The sequence below is a fragment of the Nannospalax galili genome, unplaced genomic scaffold (genome assembly GCF_000622305.1).
Source record: "Nannospalax galili isolate Female #2095 unplaced genomic scaffold, S.galili_v1.0 scaffold100, whole genome shotgun sequence".
NCBI lineage: Eukaryota > Metazoa > Chordata > Mammalia > Rodentia > Spalacidae > Nannospalax > Nannospalax galili.
Genome location: NW_008352891.1, coordinates 10313580 through 10334610, shown reverse-complemented (window position 1 = coordinate 10334610; position 21031 = coordinate 10313580). Strand labels below are relative to the sequence as shown.

The following is a 21031-nucleotide window of genomic DNA, read 5'->3' as shown; positions in this document are numbered from 1 at the left end:
TTTTTACAATGATGTTTAATCTATTTGTTTTAATGACTTGCAGCCATATGCTGATGAGTATAAGAAACACTCCCCAGGGGAGTGACAGGGACTCAGAGATCAGCATTCACTACAGAAATCCTTCTGTTTTCATCTTTTTAAAAAAGAAATTGGCAAAATTGTAGATTAAAGTTTTCTACTGAAAAGTGGACGTTTTCTTTTTTCTAAGACTTTATGCTTTTTTTGTCTTTTGCAGAACTGGGATGGAATCTAGGTCCTCACTCATACTGAGCAAGCCTCTACCACCCAGCTGTATCCCACACCCCCCACTTTGTATTTTCAGGTGGGGGGGGTCTCACTAAATTGGCAAGGCTGACCTTGAATTTGGGATCCTCCTACATCAATCTCGAAGGTAGCTGGGATTACAAACCTGTGCCACCAGGCCTGGCTAAGATTTGACTGGTCCGTAGAGCTGAAAACTTTTCTGTAGGAAATCTGAGCTGTTTGAATTGCTGCCAACTTCATCCTGGAGGGAGGGCAAGATTTGCTTCTCTGTCCTCACAAACCTCTCACACTTAAACGCCCTCTGAGAATACCCCACCTCTTTCCCCATCTTGTCTGGCAAATGTTTGTTTCTTGAGCGCTAGGGTCAGGCCCTGCTGCCCAGTGATTTTTGCACAGAGGGAAAGAGGCACCCTAAGCAGAGTGTTAGAAGTAAATCCAGATTCCTGCAGTAATAGCTTGGAAGCCCAGGGGGAGCCCGGGACAGCCTGAGATGGTGCCGACTGTGTTCAGCTCAGCCTGGGGACCCAGTCCCTCCCTCTGCTTAGGAGCTGAAAGAGGGATTGTCTTTAACTTCAACCTTTGCCCGCACAGGTTGCTTGATAACCACGACTTCTAAATCATACAGACAAGCGCTCCAGAAGCCAGAAGGCAAGGCTCCGAGACCGGGAGCCCAGGCGAGAGCAGCCACCAGGCCTGAGGGCGCCTTCAGAGATGTTTGAGGGCTCCTTCCCCTTTAAGAGCCCAGATGCGGACTGCTGCCGACCGTGATTTGAAACTCCATCCCCGGAGGCTGGTGTCGACACCATTGTTCTCAGCTCGCGGGCTCCCAGCTCAGGCTTAATTAGCGGTGTGTCCGCGGGGTGGGCCAAATTTTCTACCTCGCTTTGGGGGAGGTGTAAAGTTGCAGCCACAATTGTCTGGAGAGGCTGCCGGGGTCCAGATTACGTGAGCCTGGGGCACAGCGGGAGGGAGGCAGCCTTCTGCCCCAGCAGGTTCATAAACAAGTGCCTGCCAGGGCCAGGAGTCCCTCTGCCATTTTTAAGTGAGGCTTGTTCATTTATGATTTTGTTTCAGAGTGATTTTACCCACCTTTCCTCTGCATTTGCATAGGAGGCAGGTTCCCATCTATCTAGTAAGGCATTAGGATTTGGGAAATCAGGATATTTCATGCTTTCAGAATGTCATTTTCTCTGAGAAAATTGAAGCATCTGTATCTACTCCTTGTAAGGACTGCGTTTTCTTATGCTGTGTAAATGAAAGCAAAAACACTCTCATTAGAAGGATCACCTGAGGTAGGCTGGAGCAAAGAGTCCAGGGACACCCTCAGATCAGTTCTCAGGATTCTGTGATGTGGCCCACCCTCATATCTCTTCATCTGAATTCCTGGGATCAGGGAAGAGCAACTGGTCATAAGATGCAAGCACACAGGCCTATTTGTTTATATGGTAAACACATTTAACATCAAACAGCATATTTCTTTCCTGGCTTAAAATTTCTATTATTGCTTAATATAACAAATATATTTCTATGGTAAATACACAAAATTTAAGTAAATATCTTAAATACTCATCTGTACTTATTAAAGGACATGTGTGTGATGTGTACATGTTCATGTGGGTGTATGTATGTGCAGTGCAGGGGTGCATGTGCATGGATGGAGGCCAGAGGTTAGCATCAATGTCTTCATCAGTTGCTCTCTGTTTCTTAGATATGGTCTCTCATGGACCCTGGAGCTCACTATTTCAGCTGGGCCATTGAACTGCACTGAACTGGCCATTGAACTGCAGGGATCTGCCTGTCTCTGCCTTTCCACCACTGGGATACCACCGAGCACCACAGTGCCAGTTATTCCACGGTGCTGGGGATTGAACTCAGGTCTCATGATTGCTCAGCGGACACTTTACAGACTGAGCCTTCTCCCCAAGTCTCCAGGGTAGCTCATATAGAAGGTCACAAACACAACAGCCACTACTGTGACCATCCAGGGGAAGAAGAGACCTCTGAGGTTTCTGGGCAGACAGATGGAAGTGTGTGAATTACATGAGGTAGGTCTGGTCCCTCCTCGAAAGCCAACCAGGTCCCAGCACGGCTGATGCAGGAGACCCTGCCTCTCCGACTGAGAGAGCTTCTCTTCTACTTACATCAACTGTTTACAGGTAGAATTACAATTACATGAGGTAGGTCTGGTCCCTCCTCGAAAGCCAACCAGGTCCCAGCAAGGCTGATGCAGGAGACCCTGCCTCTCCAACTGAGAGAGCTTCTCTTCTACTTACATCAACTGTTTACAGGTAGAATTACCAATACAAATTGTCTAAATTTTCTTAAAGATAGTTGGGCACAGAAAGAAAGCAGTGCTGTCCCCATGAGCTTCTGAAAACCCAAGTTGGGTTGACCACCAGGCAGAACGCCATGCAGAAGCTGCTTCCTGCCTCCTGCAATTTGAGATCAGGATCCAGGGCCACCTGTGACTTTGTTCCTGAGTCAGGAGTGAATAAGATCTAGATATTCATTGTGGCTTAATTGGGGTCTAATTAACTGGAGTGCTCTTAGGTGAAAAGAAAACAAATAGGAGGGAAAACAACAGAGTCCCCATGTCCCAAGAGCTTTGGGGATTTCCAGAGGTTCCTGGAGCCAGATGGCTGCTCCTTCTATCAGCCAGCCCATCTCACCCAGCTCAGACAAACACCCAGGAAAAGCAGGCTGCAGCTGCCTGACATCAGTTTGTGAGGACCCATGATGTAACTAGCAGATGGTAGAGCCTGCAGGTGTTGCAGGAGACAGTGGAGGAGGATTGACTTCTGACTCAACTCTGGAGCTGAATCTAGGGGCTTGGTAGGTGGACGGCCAACCAGAGCATGGGACTGTTCAGATGTTCCTTCAGAGCTGCTGTTCTGCTCCCGTGCATCCCAGTTTCTGACCTCACTGTCCTTGGGCATCTCTACTATGAAGTGGAAGGCTTTGACTGAAGAGCCTTCTTATCTAAGCAGGCTGAGGGCCAGGTCTCTAGTCCACAAGTGTGCAGAGAAACAGTGGCATCCATACCTCATATGGGTGGGGCCTAACTCAGCTATGGCATCATCCTTGCAGAGTCCAGACTCAGCAGGCAGGGCTCCGATTACATACTGGTGACAGATTAGAACACAGATACACTGGAAACTTAAATCATTTTGCTAGAATTTTCCAGATAATAAAGCTTTCAAATTGTTCATGGCCTTGAAGGTCACAAGCAGAGTAGCTCAATCAATGCAAAGTAGACTAGACTTGTTTATGAACTTTGTAATTTTTTTTACTTAATATTTCTAGATATTTAAATAACATTCTATAGTTTTCACTTATTTGTTATTATTTGTTTATCTAGTCAGTTATTTCGTTGGAAACAGGGTCTCAAGCAGCTCAGGCCCATCTCAAGCTCACCATGTAGGCAAATATAACTTTGAATTTCTGATCGTCCTACCTCATTATAAGCGTCCCACACCACAATTGCTGGCAATTGAACCTGGGTCTTCAAGCATGCCAGCCAAGGACTCTACCAGCAGAACTACATTTTCAGCCCTTCTAGACATTTATAAAAATATTTTACAATTAAGGATAATGGATAATTTAATTGTCAATGTGACTGGATTAGGAAATGCCTAGAGCATACCTTTGGGCATGTCTGTGAGAGTGTTTCTAGAGATGGTTAACTGAGGGGAGAAGAGCCATCTTGAATGTGGGTGACACCATCCCAGGGCTGGGATGCCAGACTGAAGAATGGGGACAGGAGAAACAAGCGGAGCTGAGCATGAACATTCATCTCTCTCTGCTTCCTGGTCCACTAAGCTGTGAGAAGACCCAGCCACAGGCTGTCAGTGCCATCGACTCTGCCATGCCTTCCCCACCTTGATAGACTGTACTCCCCCAACTATGACCCCAAATAAATTATCCCTCCCTTAAGCTGTTTCCTGTCAGGTATTTGTTCCTATCCACAAGAAAAGTAACACATTAAGAAATGTATGTTTATAGGACAGCAAACTACTCTCCTGTCTCTGGAGGTCCCCACCAGTGTGACTTAGAGTAGCTGCCGACCAGTGACTTTCCCCTTTTCTTTCTTAGACTCATGAGAGCTCACCGTCACCTTGGCATCTGCTGCTCAGCCTACTGACATTGCTCATGACCCATAGAGTGAGTAAACTCTGGTGTAAAGGACAGCAACATCTGAGCGAAGGCTCACAATATGTGTGGGGAGCTGATCTAGGATCTGTTGTGTATAACTGTCTCTTGGGAAAAGGAAAGTTTTAATAATCTTTGTTGTGTAACTTTTCCCTGGGAGGTATTTTTTCAGATATCTATTCATCCCAGGCTGGGCACTAACAGATCAAAAGAGACATCCCATCTAAGTTTCGTCTTGGAGAAATAATGAATTGGGGGTTACTTACAGAGCATGAGGGTGGACTTACTTACAGGAGCAGGAGTGACTCAGAGGCGGCTGCATCATTGAATAGACCCAACACTTGCCTAATCTACCACTCATGTATCCTAGTCTAAGACCATGTGTAGCTGGGCCAAGAGGAAGTGGTGACTAGAATCTCAAATAAGAGTCTCCATGAACTTCCCCTGCCTGCATTCTACCAGGGAATTTTAACAGCTTCATACTGCAGACCTGGCTGTCAGCCATATCTCTTCTGCTTCCATGACTGGGGACCAAAGTCACCACAGAGGCTCTCCTTCCTGATAGTCAGGGTCATGTCATACCTGGAGGAAATACTTCTACTATATCAATCCTTTGGGTCCCTTAGCATCTTGAAAAACAGGAGGTCAAGGCAGGCTCCTATTCTAGTGCTACAAAGATTCTGGTATCTAATGGAATACATCAGAATATGGTGGGTAGATGGATAGATAGATAAAAGATAGATGATAGATAGATAGATGATAGATAGATGATATATTAGAGAGAAGATAGATAGATGATAGATAGATAGATAGATAGATAGATGATAGATAAAGATAGATAGATAGGTGATAGATTGATAAATCGATATAGATAGATGATAGATAGATAGATGATAGATAGATAGATAGATAGATAGATAGATAGATAGATGATAGATAGATAGATAGATAGATAGATAGATAGATAGATAGATAGATAGACGTTATCATAGAGTGGCTTCCTGGGACAGCTTCACCCCAGTGTTCTCCCTGTGCAAGAAAAGAACTTGTAAGTCACCTTATTCTGGTGCATTACCAGCTCCATTCAGCTAGCCAGACAAGTACACCTGAGGTTGACCTCCAGCCTTCAGACACACACAAAAATAATTGTAAATCTAGCATTCTACTGGAGGTGAAACCTGTCCTCACACTAGGTGCGGTCTGGTCTGGCCTGGTACCTTTGGCTATGTGGCACACCCCCTCCAGGCCTCAGACTGGCTTTGCTCAGGAGTCTACAAAGTGGCTAAAGTTCTGTGAGACAGTTCACTCCTGCTCTACTAGACAGCAGCCATGCAGGCTTAAAGGCCCTGGTCACCTGCAGGCCATGCACACACACCTTAGTGGAGCTGTAGGCCAGAGCCCTTCCATGTGGCCCACCTCTAAGGCTCCAGCTTCCTACAACATGGTGGCTGGTTCCCAGGGAGAGTGAGGAGAAAAAAGCAGTAGGGTTGATTTGTCCTCAGCCCACCCCAGAAATACAGGAAACTGCCACATCCCATCTTTGAGGGTGACAAAAGCCTGCCTGATTCAGTGGCAGGAGAAATAGACTCCAGTTCTGGATGGGGCATTAATGAGGCTCTGGAAACATATCTGTGGCCCTTTCAGGGAAGTTTGATCACTTCCATACCAGAAGTTGAAGTCTATGTACCTATCAAGCTACCAAAGCTTTCGGTTCTATTCTTGGATGCCTGTCTATCTTCTTTATGTCTGTGTGATAGTCCCTTCATGTTTTCCCATGGTGTGGAGGATCCCGTCTGCCTAGGTTTACCCAGCCTTGATGGACTGCCTTCCTTTGCAAATTGTATGAGCATTGATGTCCATCTGTTGACATTCTACTTTTTTTTTTAATTTTTTTATTTAATTTTTTAAATTTATTTTTATTTTCATTTTATGTGTATGAGTGTATTGCCTGCATGTATGTGAGTGCACCCCAATGCCACCGAGGTCAGAGGAGGGCTTCGGATTCTCCTGGAACTGATGTTAAGGACATTTCATAGCTGTCATGTGGGTGCTAGGAATCGAACCCGTATCCTCTGCAAGAGTAGTCACTGCTCTTAACCACTGAGCCATCTCTCCAACGCCAACATTCTACTTCTAAATTCTACCTTTATCTTCATATCAATAATTTCAGAAATTATCACTAAACTTTAGGGTGAGAATGCAGTGACTATAGAAATATAATTTGTCTTACATTTTGAAAACAGATTGTGAGGGAAGGCACACATACTTAGGAGAGATGATTTCAGTTGCGGTCCATGCTTCCTCTCACTGATGTTGTCCTCACCTGCCATCCACCTTGTTTGTTGAGACCAGTCTTCTGGTGCTGGGCAATTCAGCTAGGCGGACAGGTCAGAAAGCTCCAGGGATCCTCCTGCCCCTGCCTCCCCAGAACTGGGATTATAAGCATGCATCACAGACCTGGCTTTCTAATGTGGGTTCTGAGGATCAAACTCATGCTCGTGCAGCAAACACTCTCCCCACTGAGCCCTGTCCCCAGCCCAAGATTTGCAAACGTTTGTACTAAGACTGAGCTCAGCAAGGGCCCTGGGATACCTGGATCTCTCTGCTTTCCTCCAGGTGTAGAGTGGGCTCAGCAAACCTAGCCACCCCCCAAGAGCTTGGAATAGTGCTCGCCTAGCTCAAAGGAAGTGCTATGTAAGTCTTTGTGAATCAACATTGGAGGCCGGAGAGCAGCACTGGCTGCTCTTGCAGAGGACCCCAGTTGGTTTAGTTCCCAGCACCCACATGGTGGCTAACAACTACCCCTAACTCCAATTCCAGGGGATCTGATGCCCTCTTCTAACCTCTGCCAGAATTACACAACATAGGTACACTTAGATACATGGAGGCAATGCATTCATACACATAAAAAACAAAATATGTTTTAAAAACAGGCTTAATTTTTTAAATGCATGTTATATGGGAAGAGAAACAGTGGACATCTCTAAAACCTAAGGGTGAAGTTATAAACCAAGCTCCCTGTGAGCCCCAGCTGCTGCCTCTGTGCCAGACCACAGCTTAGCAGAGGACAGCCTCCCTCCCTGAAGGCCCTATCAGTAACTGCACTCCAGATCCACTAGAACATAAGCATTTGCTGCTCTAATAATGCCTGAAGGTTTCACAGGTGAGGTGCAGGGACAGATGCCCAAGATGACCCCCAGGTCCAAGGGTTCCCAAGGAGAGGATGCCACCTAGGATGAACTTAGAAGGAAGATTGTCATGATTCGCACTAATACAAGACATATCTGCCTCTCTACTTCTGTCTTCCAACTCTGGTTACCTCCAAGAAACAACAGTGCCTTCCAACATCTGATTCTCCAGTGAGAACAGAGATATCTGGGAGTCTCTGTGGGCTTCCTAAGAAGTTCCCACATCCATGTCATATATTTGTAGATAACAATTATTAAAGGGGAAATCGTCTGGTAGTATCTTTCAATTAAACAGACACAAAAAGAACAGGGGCAGGAAAGATGGCTCAGGAGTTTGGAATCCACTTTGCTTTTACAGAGGACCTGAGTTCAGTTCCCAGCACCCATATAAGGCAGCTCACAACCTCCTGCAATTCCATCTCCAGGGGATCTGATACAGTCTTCTAGACTCTGTGGGTACCAGTACACATGTGGCATACACTCATACAGACAGATTATGCTGGATAGCTTTAGTTGTTAACTTGATACACTTTGTTAGAGGGAACCTCAATTGAGGAACTTTCCCCATTGGACTGGCCTTTGACCATGTCTGTGGGGCATTTTCATGATTGTTGAATGATGTGGGAGGGCCCAGCCTACTGTGGGTGGTGCCAACCCTCCACAGGTGGTACTGTATTGTATGAGAAAGCCTGCTGAGCACAAGCCTGAGGACCAAGGCAGTAAGCAACGTTCCTCCCTCCCGTGTTCTGTGGTCCAGGTTCCTGCCCTGAGTTCCTTCCTTGTCTTTCCTTGATGATGGACTGTGCTGTAAGCCAAATAAACCCTTTCCTCCCCAAGTTGGTTTTGGTCAGTGTTTTGATCACAGCAATAGAAAGCTAACTAGAACACAGACAGATAGACACATAAATAGAAATATATCTTAAACCAAAAGAATGGCAACATATTTTCTTATTAGGAGCATCAGAATCACACTTCATATCTGTATCTGGCTTCTAGAAACAAGTCAGGCATAAACTGGAATCCTTACTCAGAATGTTGTAAGCCCCTGGCTCATACCTGCACTGGACATAACCAAAGGCAAACAATTCCCCCTTAGGAGAAAAAAAAAACGTAAATGGAGGACTGTGAAGGGTTAGGAGATAGATACATATATCCCCGGAAATAATACTCATTTTCAGTCAGTTCTTGGTCAATAATAATTCATTTCACATACTATTTTTCCCACTATTAATAAGTGTGAGATTTCATGACAGTTTTTCTATATCTGAATTCATTCACCAAGAATCTGCCTAAACCTACATATATAATATATATATATATCCTAATTTTACCTTCAGCCTACATCAGCTCTGCAAGTCTGAGTATCATGAGTAATTGGCAAAGGCAGCATGCTGCTACAGGCTTACCTGTGCCTTCTCCCCAGGATGAATGTGGCCTTACTTAGAAATTAATTTTTTATGGATGCAGTCAATATTATACATATAGATATAATTAGTCAATATTATATCCCTACTCAAAAGGTCTTCTGATACAATATGACTAGTGTCATTATAAGAAAACTGTATGTGACTCAGAGACCCCTGCATGCCAGTAAGCTGAGAGGGGCCTAGAAGGATCCCTTTACAGGCATCAGAGGCAGTGTGGCCTCTGGCCCCTGGATATCACACTCTAGAATTCTGAGGGAACGGAATCTGTTGCCTGAAGCTAACATGAGTGAGAACTTTAGTCCAGCCACCCAAAGACATGAACCCAACAGCAGTGGAACACGGTGAAATGACTAACCATGCAAAGGCTGGTGTCTGCACCCCATACCTAAGAGCCTCTAGAGACGCCTCTTGCTTATTTCTCTACAGGTGAGCAAGTGAGTCCACCACTCAGAGACAAGGCACCAGAACACTCTTATCTGTAGCAAGTGTGTGGGTCACAGAGTGTCTGGCCTCTCCTCATCTTCCACATCACTAACTAATGGCGGTCCCAAGGTTTTCTCTCCCCGGCTTCTGTACCCCACCACAAGCATCAGAAATAGAGCCCAGAACCAGAGGCTGCCTTCTGTGTGTAAGAATACAGCCTAGTTTAACACAAGGCAGGAATTCTATTTTTCTTTTTCCTCAGTGTAGAAGGTCATAGAAACTCTTTATGTCTTATCAGAATTCTAAATCAGTTCTGTTGCTCAGCACCTTTGTGCTTTGATAAGCCATGCAAGTTGTAATCTTGTGTGGGAATGATTTTCCTGGGACTGCCTCCTGTCCTAACCTTGTAACCAAAGTTAACCTTATGTTTTGAGATCACACTGTCTAGTCAATCTGCCTTCCTGCAGGGTTATCATCTTGTTTAAATTTAGCAAGTCTTTAGGAAAACAATGTAACACTCTACATAGACCTTGGACCCCTCCTGTATTCAACTTTAACAAGGGAACCTAAACACATACCTTATCTTAAACTATGCTCCACATTTCTCCCTCTTGACTCTTCCTTGACTCTGGCCCAGAATAACGTGTGTGTTTATGCTGTGAAAATATCATGCTAAAAGCCATGACCCTAAAGCATGTTGAAAGCAACAGATTATTTGCAAAACAACTTGTGGGCTTACATTGATAACATCTGTTTGTGGTTTTGTTTGCTATTCTGGGTCTGTAGGGGTCAGACAAGGCAAATTTCTTCCCTCTTTAAAGACTCTTTAAGAAGAATTTCCTCACTCTTCTCACATATCATGCCTGATGTGTTGTCTAAATAAATACAGTCTTTGTGGCAGGAACAGTTCAAAGACAAATCAGAAAGGAATAGTCTGAGAACAGATGGGGCTCACTCTTGGTTTAAACAACTCCAGGAGTTAGACTTTCTTTGGTCAGGCACCACCATGTTATGGCATTCACCACCATCTTGAACTTGGCATAAGACAAATGGGAATCAGCCATTGATTTTGTTAGTTGTCTCAAGGAAATAATTGATGTAACAAAGATGAAGAGGCTTGGCTATGTTTTACCGAACATGGAAAGCTCTTCTTGAAGTTTCATCTCTGCAGCTGCCCGGTAAAACTAGATACCATTAATCCCACATCCCACTGAATGTCATGCTATGCATGTCACAGGGGAAGGACTTAAGAAGTCACAGACCTCAGCCCCCTATTCACTGACAGGCTCCAGTGAAGACATAAAAGGCTGGCCTCCAGAGCCAGGGCACAACCCACCCCAGTAGAGCCACTCCTCTTTCTAAGGATATGAGTTCCCAAGAGTCTCTACTGAATTACATGGTCCTAGAGCCTGTTCAGGTCTGTTCCCAGGCGACCTGGATCAGACCCAGAGTGAGTTTAGAGTCAGCACCTGGGCTGCTCCCAAATTGTGTTCTGGTCCCTTGCTCAAGGGTCCCCTTAGTCTCTGGTCTCCTTTTTTTGAATTTTATTTTTTTATTTTATGTGTATGAGTGCATTGCTTGCATGTATGTGAATGCACCCATGTTGTGCAATGCCATAGAGGTCAGAAGAGGGCTTCAGAGTCCCCTGGAATTGGAGGTAAGGACGGTTCATAGCCACCATGTGGGTGCTAAGAATCAAACCTCGGTCCTCTGCAAGAGCAGTCAGTGCTCTTAACCGCTGAGCCATCTCTCCAGCCTCTCTGGTCTCCTTTTTAAGTAACATTCCTTGCCCTTGTCCCTTCACACTTTCAAGGCTGGCTTGGTAGATGGTTGTGATTAGACTAAAACTTGAAGATGGCAGGCAGCCAGCAGGTGTTTCACAAGTTCTCACAAAGCACAAATGGGAGCTAGGCAAATCAGCCAGCAGGAAGCCTCTGAGGACCCAGGGTCTGGGAGCTCTGACTTCTGGCTTTCTGATCCATCTGAGCATGTTGGTCTAGACACTCATGGAACCTCACTTGCTGGCTGCCAAATCTGGTAGAGTCCACTCCGCAGACTCACGGGTTGACTTTTGTGAGATGAAGACAGAGGCAAGCTGAAGCCTGGTGACAGCTCTGGATTCTATACTCCTGCCTGGCTGGTTCCAGCCACTCGTGCTATGTCCTAGAGGCCAGAGGTTCTCTCCCACTGCTGACTCTGGCCTGGGTTTGATTCCTGTCAGCTTGTCCTGAGTGGATGCTCCTAAGTGAGGGTCTCGCATCCTTTTGCCAGAGCCACTGACACCCTTCAGTTAGAATTCCCTATCACCAACTGATGCCCTGGGCTCCCAGCACCAGCCTAGACCTGGGCTTCCCAACAGCTTCTCTTACACAGAGGTCCAGCTACAGTTATATCATACAGGGATGGCTTCAAGCTGAGGCACTCCAGTCAAGCCTATGTAGAAAGTCCAAGCCATTGGGAACAGCAGCTGGAGGATGGATCAGAGAGTCAATGGCAAGGAGGGCACAGCATTAGGCTGACACCCCACAGGCTTCACCAGGACCCCTGGCCAAGCCTTCTTAGTGGCCTCATCTTAGACTGAACCTCACCTGTGGTGTGAGCCTGCTGGGAATGTCTCTCCTGTGTGCCGCAGAGGTCAGGGGATCCATCTGTAGGCTGTTCTTCCTGTCACCTCTTCCAAGACACCACAAAGTCTTTGTATCCCTGTTGGCAGAATTAAAGCAGCTGATACAGTTTGACCTAAAGAAAATGCAATGCTGAGGGCTCCCATAGCAACAGTCCTGGAGCCCTTTATCTCTGTCTCTTCCACTCCTCTTCGGCCCCTCCCCAGCCCACTCACCCCACCTCCAGTTCTACACTTCCACCTCTTTGGACACACACATTTATTTACTTGGTGATAAGATAGGATGGCTGGGCCTTCTAGGAAAAAAATGCACAGATATTATTTGCAAAGGCTGAAAAAGCAGGTGTTCTTAAGCTTATCTGAATATTTTGAGTAAATCCCTGTTTTGAAATGTAAATGATTCTGCAGCCTGACGAGTGGGAGATAAAGCAGGGAACAATGAGTTAATCCTGGTTTTATGCAGTTCATTATCAGAAGTCTGTGCCAGGCCAGGCACCTCTTCCAGCTTAATGGAGGTCACGCACAGGTAGATAACTCCCCACCCCTATAAATCACATTTATTGCATAGATTATGTTGGACATAAGCAGATCAGGGTATAAATGTTTTATAGATGCTTACAGATGCAATATAGAAAGACAATTGTTTTAAATATTTATTTGATATTAAACATTTCAGTCCTTTATAAATTCGTTTTGCCAACATTCATATAAAAAGCAGAATTTTGTTTCTTCCTTCCCAGGACGAAACGGAATGCCTTTGTTTGTGAGAAACATGATTTAATCTTTTAGAGTAGCACTGGGGAGGAGGAGTGTGGAATCTCTTTGATTTCTTTTTTCTTCTTCAACTCACTGCAAAGAAAAACAACATTAAGATGCAATGATCTGCCCGGGTCTCTTAGTTAAATCCTATCAGCATCCTTTCCTATTCTAATGTCATTCCGAAACAAACACACAAGCAACCAAATGTTATTGCTGTAAAAGGAAAAGGAGATGGGGTTCTGGCATTGAAAAACTTTATTCTGGAAGGCATTCATTCCTGTGCCTGTTGCCTCATAAGCAATTTATAGATAGAGCAATTTTTAGAATTCATCCTATTCTGAATTCTTTCATTTTGCCATGCGTTCCAATAAAACCCATGGGGGAAAGGCAGTTTATCATCAATAGCCCTGTTTTGTTCTACAGGCTCCCTCAGACCTCTTTCCTCTAGTCTGCTTTCCTTTGTTTTCTGTACTCTCTCTGTCCTGCCAGTTCCTGGGCTCTGTCTTCCCTGCTCCTTTTGATGAACACTTTGGCCTCTGGCTCTGTGCACTTTGCTTTCTGCATTTCTGCCCCTCTGGGCACCAAACTTTCCCTTTTCTCATGCAGATCCAGCATTTTCCCTATTTAAAATGCTTCTGAGTTCCAAGGGCTCCTTGGCAGGGCCTCTGGCACTCCCGCTTCAGCTCCGCACCTTGCTAATTACATGCTCCTGTGTGTCCACACCATACTTTAAAAAAGACAGAGAATGCCTTGAAAGAAGACACATTCCTGCCCTGTGAAATTGTGAGGTGGACACTGAATTTCAGGGTGTCTCTTTGGCCAGATTCAAACAACCTGAGCCCCTAATGGCCTCCAAGATAGCAGCTTCCTTCCTTGTTTGCCCTACACTGGGGCTGTGCAGGAGTAGATAAGAACTGATTCACATCCTAGAATGTCAACTATGAAGCACATGTTTGCATAACTTATTACTGGAGAACCTATACACATTTCTTAGACGCTGCTAAAGAAGTACGCCAATTTTTTTTTATTTCAATATTTGATTCTATTTTTAATCAGGTATGAGTTGCCTCTAAAGATTTCCCTAAATTATTGAGGAAATGAGCAAGCTTATATCTCACTTACCACCCTAGCAGTGCATTAAAATCAGGATAGAACCCAGGGGTCACTTGGTTCAGACATGCTCTCATCTCAGGTAGAAACAGGGCTCAGGCACCTTCTCCCTCACAGCTCTGAAAACAAATTCACCCGCAGATGAGAATCAAGGTTGCAGTCCACGGGAGAAAACAAATGATGACGTTGGGATTCATTTTCAAAGATGGATGTTGTCTGTGTGCAAAGTCAGCTCGATTATTGGGACTAAATGGACTTGTTATTTCTGGGGAACATTGGCCGATTCTTGGGTTGTATTGATCACCTTGATGGATTGGGTCATTTCATTGTAAATTACTGACTTTTTTCCAGGACACCCTAAGAACTCTGACTGCCTAGATGATGGTTTGGCGGAAGGATTTCTTGGCAGAAGAGGTCATTGGGCCAATTTTAGTCCCTTGGATGTGACTGTAGCCAAGATTCAGGCTGACTTCAAGGGCAGGTCAACAGAAACTAATATTTATTGAGCATCTGCTGTGTGCTGTGGTGCTGGGGACTTTCACAACAGGATTTATCAGGATGCTAAAATAACCTAAGCCTCATGTCTTTCCTGGGAATGGCTTTCCCCAGAACCCTGGGAAAAGCTATCAATTGTGTCCTGGAAATATTAGCCCTTTCCATTTCCTTAAATAGAACCTTCCTGACCAAGCTGTTTCAGCTTGTGACCTTACAAAGGCTGGAACCACTCTGGCTCACTTCAGGACAAACTTGCATTTATTTTTGTGAACTTGACAATGACCAATTAGAACTGTTCTCACCAAAAGTTGAAAGGATAAATTGAAAACCAAGTGAACCATCAAAATATGGTCTTTTTATAAAGCCCCATTTTGGCACTTTTATTTCAACAAAATACCCTTTTCATTAAATTTTCTAATTTAGATCCCACTGGTTTCTTTGCTTTCTTGTATTTAATGTGTAAAATTTATATAATTAGAAAAGCACTGTGGTCAAAAAGGGCAGATAGATGGTCTTAGGTTTGGTGCTGTGTAAACTATATTATAAGGAAAATTATTGATGTTAGCAAGAGAGTCCATGAGAATTTCCCTTCCTAAGAGCAGTTCAGAGATTTCAGTCTGAGATCTGCTGTAGTTGACTGACAACTCAGAGAGCAAAGAAAGTTGAGAGTGATCCTGTGGGCAGCGCTGCAGACATGAGCCATAACAAGGAACGCCCCCTGTCCGCAGACCCACAGCTTCCTGGCCCTGCCCCCAGCCTGTATCTTGGTAGGTCTGACTCCTGGCTTGTGCTTGGATCCTGTGTTTAAATCACTTCAGGAGTTGAAGCGTAAGACCATAAAAAGGCAAGATGGGTGGAGGTCTCCAGCTATGCAGCTCAGACACCGGCCATGACTCTGGCTGCCTCGAGGATGAAACTCAGATTTGTGAGTTAGACACACATAGTCCCCAGGATTACCTCTCACTTCCTCTGCCTTTTCAAGACCTGCCACTGCCACCCTGCAGCAGGGGACCCCCCTTCCTTTTAGTGTGTCACACTGTCCATCCTGTGTTTCTCTACAGGACCTGACACTCACCCCATCCCTGAAAACACCAGCTCCTACCTTCTTGTGAGAACATGTTTTCCCCTCACAGGGTCACCAGGATCATTTGCCTCCGAGGAGACCTTCTTTGTCCCTGGCACTCCTCAGTGATGCCATCTCCTTTCAGGACTCCCCCCACATACACTAACTGGAATTCAGCATTGTGAAAGGGTTTAACTAAGCTAAGGGAGGCTCAGATGCCTGGGTCTACAATGTTTCCCACCCTAGCTACCAGGGTATTTCTAGAAGGTATTAGCATATAATACCACAGGCTGAGTGAAGGCATTCTCAGGCCTTGAGTCTCACTGGCCCACACCACTGGTTTTCCGGGCTCTCCAGTTCACAGACAACAGATAGTCTCTGTAATCCCAGGAGCAATGCCAGAGTAAATCCCTCGATTCTTCTGTCTGTATTCTGTTGGTTGTGTTTTTGAGACTTTGATGAGTCAGAGACCTTCTCCCCAATTCTAAGGCGCTCTTCTGGAGTGGGGTCATCATCCTTCAGAAGGTATTTCAAGTTTGTGTCAAGGCTTCCCTGGCCTGACTATAAAAAGATTGGAGCCTATTTTCATATTCCACAGACTCAGCTTACAAAGTCAAGCAGGAGCATTTCTGGAACTTCTGAATAGCTTTACAGCTTGGATCCACAGCTGTAAAATCACCAGAAATCATCAGAGTGACCAGCCAAATTTTAGGACTGTAGAAAGCACACACAGAGAACACAGGACCAAGGGAGTGCCTGCAGCTCAATTCTGTGTGTGTATGTGTGTGTGTGTGTGTGTGTGTGTGTGTGTGTTATACACATGTGTGTGGTGTATGCATTATGTGTGAGTGGACTTGCTGTGTGTGCATGTGTGGAAGCCAGTGGTTGCCTTCAGGTATCTTCCTCTATAGATTTCCACCCTGTTTTTTGAGACAGTGTTTCTTAATGAACCCAGAGCTCACCATTTCTGCCGGACTGGTTGACCAGCCAGCCCCAGGAATGGATGTCTCTACCCTGCCCATGCTGGAGGTGACAGGTACAGACTGCCACATTAGGCTTTTGCCTGGGTGCTAGGAATCCAAACTCAGGTCCTCGTGCTTGCAGAGCAAGCACTTTACCCACAAGCTACCTCTCTAGCATCTCTAGCTCAAATCTTTCACACTCAGGCCACGTCACATTTTACTAAGATGACCAGCTTATTCTCCATCAATCTTACTTAAGACAATTATTTTTCTACAGACTGGTGTAAATGATAAAGTATGCTTTTCCTTTCTTGAGAGTTCTAGGGCTCGATGTTAGGGTGAGTCGTTTTCAGTTCAGACCCAGTGTCCTCTAAAGTTAAGTGCTGCATCCCTTCCTCTTGGTCTTATGGCTACATCTTGACTGCAGAGGAGCCTGACAACCAGGGCCACATCCAACCCCTCAGAATTTCACAAATGCTTCCACATGGGTTCCCCATGCTGATAAAATACAGTGATCAATCTATAGCATTCAGTAACCAGAGCCGGGGACAGGCACAAGATAGACATTTCAGGGAACTCATGTGATTCAAGGGGTCATTAATTCAGTTTGCTTGATTTTGGGTCATTTTTTTTTTGTTTGTTTGTTTGACCCTTACCCAGGAAGAACAGAGTGACAGCCAGGCTGATCACATTGTTCTTCTTTCCAGAGCTGTCATGACCACAGCCTTCTGAGAACCTTCCCTGGGCCTGGCACTCCCATGGATGCCCATCCCATTTGATGATAAAGAAACTGGCCAGCACAGATTCAGTTTCTGAAGGAGCAGGACTGCTGGGGAAGGCAGAGTATGGGTATCACAGGCTCACTGGGAAACACAGGCACTCACAGGAGAGATGGCTGCCAGGCAGAGCATGAGTGGAGCCTCTGAAATGGTTGCCGTAGCTGGGGGCAGCCAGAGGCCTTGCAAAGCACTGTTTGTGCGTGGTGCTTGAGCCTCCTCCCATGTGGTGTGGTCCTCATGACCTCCAGTTAGCACCACAGACATACACTGCACACTAAATCCCCATTCTAGATGAGCAGGCAGATCCCAGGCCAGGGCCAGGTCACATCTGGGACAGGAAAGGCACCTAGAGAAAGCCCCTGGCTTGGAAGGTACATCCGCCAGCATATTGAGGACACTCACATCTTTGTGGATAAAGGAGATGTAGCCCGGTGACTTGGAAGTGTCTCTGAAAGGCAAATCACACAGAAGTTCACATATATTAGGTCCTAGATCATTTTCTTGGGAGCAAATCATGCATACACCCTTTCATCACCTAAGCTGTGCACTTAGGTTGAGTGGTCAGGCTGTGCTGTCATGAAACACTCCTGGGATGTCTGGGAACAAGCACAGTACTGACCTATCTCTGGCTCCTTTCCATTGTTTGCCCAGGAGAGTCTCTGCCTGGAGTTGAGCTTCCCTCTGCAGGACCTTTGACTTACCTTCACATAGATGGAACTGGTAAAAGAAAAGAGCCAGGGGCTCCTCCCAAGCCCATGTGACCCCTGAGGAACAGATCCTCAAACAACCTTAAGAGTAAAAATAAATTGGTTTATCTGGGCCGACTGTATGGTCTTAAACACCCAAAAGGAAAGTATAACCAAAGATTAAAGGGGTCAATATAATTTTTTAAGAGTCCATGTGTATAGCTAAAAGCTACATAACAAGAAACAATGCCAGACAGGTGATACCTTCCTTCAAGTTGTTGGCCAGGGTGGCCCAAGAGACGCCCAGACAGTAACCCAGCATAGAACTGGGAAAATGAACAGCAACTGATTGCTGCTAGATGAGGAAGAGCTGATCTTCCTAAAACAAAGAACTCTAGATGGGCTGGCTAGATTCAGTGCAGGGATGACAGAGTATATGGGATCCTATCAGGGGGTATGGGAGGGTGCCAGCAGGAACAAGCTTATAAAGAGGATTAAGATTGTTTGGGATGTTCTGTATGAAATACACACAAAAAAATAAAAAAATATAAAAAATAAATTATATTTGAGGAAGAAGTATAAAAATTTTCTTCATGCTAATTAGTAGAGGTGAAAAACATTACCATTGAAATCTACCTGATGATTTTATATCCATGCTCAGGTGGATCCGAGCGTAACCAACTGTGACTAGTAATAATCAGATGCATAGAGATTAGGGATGCATGTGTAAACATCTAAGTGTTAGTGGCATTGTAGTAGCGTTAAAAATGTAGGAAACAGCATATTTTAAAATTAAATGGAGATCTTCCTTAAAGGGTAAAAACTCATTCAATTTTATGTCTTAGAGAGTTTATACTGGGTTCAATACTGTATAACTGTATTAATTCAACTGTGAACCTAAAAATTTACAGCCACTTTTGAAAGAGATGCATCTTTGCTCTGGAAACTGTTATTGAGTATGTGAATGCTGTAATAAAATGCTTCTTCTAATCATGTGGTTATTAAATAAATAATTCTTAAAAAGGACCTAGGAGACATTCCTCTCGGTGTGTCTACGATGGCATCTTCAGCGAGGTCTAAGCGTAACCATGAATGTGAGCAGCCCCATCCTGGACTAAAAGAAAACAGGAAGAAAGGAGAAAACATACTGAGGATCATCATTGGTCTCCTCTTCTCTGCTTACTGACAGTAGATGCTATATGACCAGCACCCTGGATTCCCACCACCATGTGTTCAGTGCTGTGAGAAACTGTGCTGCTCACCATGAATGAGAATTATCCCCTCCTCCCTTAAGTTGCTTCTGTCAAGCATTTGGTTGCAGTCACCAGAAAAGTAACTCTTACAGCCCCTGTCACTTAGCAAGATTTCCTTAGTCAGAAATTAACAGTACTTTTCCCTCTTACTTTCCTCTGACTAAGGAGTCTGCTTCCAAGTCACATCCCTTCCTGAATGAGAGAGACCTGTTTACATGATGGAGACCTGTCTATACAACCCACCGTGGATGACAGAGACAGCCCATCCTGGATGACAGAGACTGACTACACAGCCCATCCTGGGTGACAGAAACTTATCCACACAGACCATCCTGGATGACAGAGTCTTATTTACACAGTCCATCCTGGATGAGAGACACCTGTCTATACAGTCCTTCCTGAGTGGCAGAGACCTGTCTCCACAGCCTCTCCTGGATGACAGAGACCTGTCTCCACAGGCCATCCTGGATGGAGGCATTTTGTTCCCACCACAGGGTCGAGGCTGCCACAGACTTCCAGAATTGGGACCCGACCCAAAATATTGTCATCCTCAAAACTCTGAATGGCCAACTTCCACTCCTGGGTCTCTGGCTTTTACCGAAAGAAACTTCTTTTTTTATCAGGATCTATTTTTTAAGTTTCTCTTCAAATCTCAGAATGTTGGAGCTGGAGAGATGGCTTAGCAGTTAAGAGCACTGGCTGTTATTGCAGAGGACCTGGGTTTGATTCCCAGCACTCATATGGTGGCTAACTACCGTCCATAACTCCAGTTCCAGGGGATCCAACACCCTCTTCTGACCTTCATGGGCACTGCATGACACAGGTGCACTGACATACATGCAGGCAGTACACTCATACACATAAAATAAGAATAAAAATAAAAGATATATATATATTTTTAAAAAAGAATGTTTACAATTCCTGAAAGTAAACAAAAATGAGGACAAACCTGGAGTACATTTTTATTTCTTTCATTTCTGTGTTTGGTATGACAAATGTTTTCTCTCTTGTATTGTTCATGGAGAGAGAGAGAGAGAAAGAGAGAGAGAGAGAGAGAGAGAGAGAGAGAGGGAGAGAGAGAGAATGTGCAAATGTGGAGGCCAGAGGGGGACTCAGGTGTCTTTCTATCATGTTCTGCCTTAAGACAGGGTCTCTACCTTAAATAGAAGCTTGCCATTTTGGCTAGGTTTGTTAGCGAAAGAGCTGAGGATATGCCTTTGTCTAAGTCCTTGTTCAGGGACACAAGAACCTGGAAATCCCATTAGGTGCCCTCTCGACTCCAATATCCGCCTGTAACAGTAAGTGATCCTGGAGAATGTGGCTCCAAGGGCAAGCAAAGCTCATGGGAGAGGCCTTTCAACGTTTTGCATGCTTTCATTTTGTCTGGGTTTGAAGTGTTCATTTCACAATAAAGAGCTTCATGAGTCAGTTTTCAAAGATTTTAAGTGAAAATTAAAATATGTTTAGGCATCATGGACACCATAAATTTATAAGCATTATAATGAATCAGTGTTCTCCAGAAAGGGTTAGCTAAGGGGAGACCCTGGCGAAGGAGAGCACTAGTTATGAGAGAACACTAGTTATAAAAGAGTACTAGTTAAGGGTGACACTTTGAACTCACAGCCCTCTGTGTATGAACACACAGTGGCTGACATTTCAGACATTAAAAATCAATGTTTTCACATTGAAATGCATTTTTAAAGTATGACCCCAAAATTTAAGCAAAGCTTTAAGTTAAAGTTCAGATGACTTCAATATTACATAACTGTATTAATTCAACTGTGAACCTAAAAATTTACAGCCACTTTTGAAAGAGATGCATCTTTGCTCTGGAAACTGTTATTGAGTAT

General features: G+C 44.7%; 1 long non-coding RNA gene across 1 annotated transcript; it reads left to right on the top strand.

Moving 5' to 3' along the window:
- The first annotated feature begins 307 nt into the window (after positions 1-307).
- LOC115067154 lies at positions 308-2223 on the top strand. The gene is made up of 3 exons (XR_003846588.1): positions 308-391; positions 856-1111; positions 1973-2223. It is a non-coding gene; the product is annotated as an uncharacterized LOC115067154 (long non-coding RNA).
- The last annotated feature ends 18808 nt before the right edge of the window (positions 2224-21031 follow it).